The sequence below is a fragment of the Cornus florida genome, unplaced genomic scaffold (assembly GCF_030987335.1).
Source record: "Cornus florida cultivar Cherokee Brave unplaced genomic scaffold, ASM3098733v1 CherokeeBrave_3.0.0_Hap2_Chr10, whole genome shotgun sequence".
Classification (NCBI taxonomy): Eukaryota; Viridiplantae; Streptophyta; class Magnoliopsida; order Cornales; family Cornaceae; genus Cornus; species Cornus florida.
Genome location: NW_026775580.1, coordinates 9,173,385 through 9,173,915, shown reverse-complemented (window position 1 = coordinate 9,173,915; position 531 = coordinate 9,173,385).

The window sequence follows — 531 nt, the reverse complement described above, 5'->3', positions numbered from 1 at the left end:
TTGTGACGTCCAAATGATTTGGTTGTCCTTCAGACGCCCTAAATTGGCAAGCGAGCGAGGGAAGTCTCGGCTTTGGTATACAGGAAAATAAATAAGACAATTAACATAGCAAAATATCTTCATCATCGTCATCCGGCCTGAATCGTATAGAGGGGTCGGCCATCTATAAATGAAGTCGGGCTGATTCCTTGTGGTCGGCCACTTGAATGTCAGCTAAACCTTCCAACATCCTCGTCACCATCCTTCCCTTAATCCCCTATAAATTGTCTGGCGTCATCTATATATAGGGTCGGCCACATGAATGTTAGCTGATACCTTTCCTCCTTGAGAATAAAAGAAAAACATTCTTGAAAATTAGGCAGGATTCTAGGTTGCTAAGAAATTGACTTTTTCCCTTATTTGCCAGTAATTCTTTCGGAAGATCTTAAATAAATACGGACTTTAGTACCATTAAGATATTGACTTTAGTAGAACTTCAATACATTTGGCAAATGGAAGTGGTTGGTTTGTAGAAGTGCATGCAAGTTATTT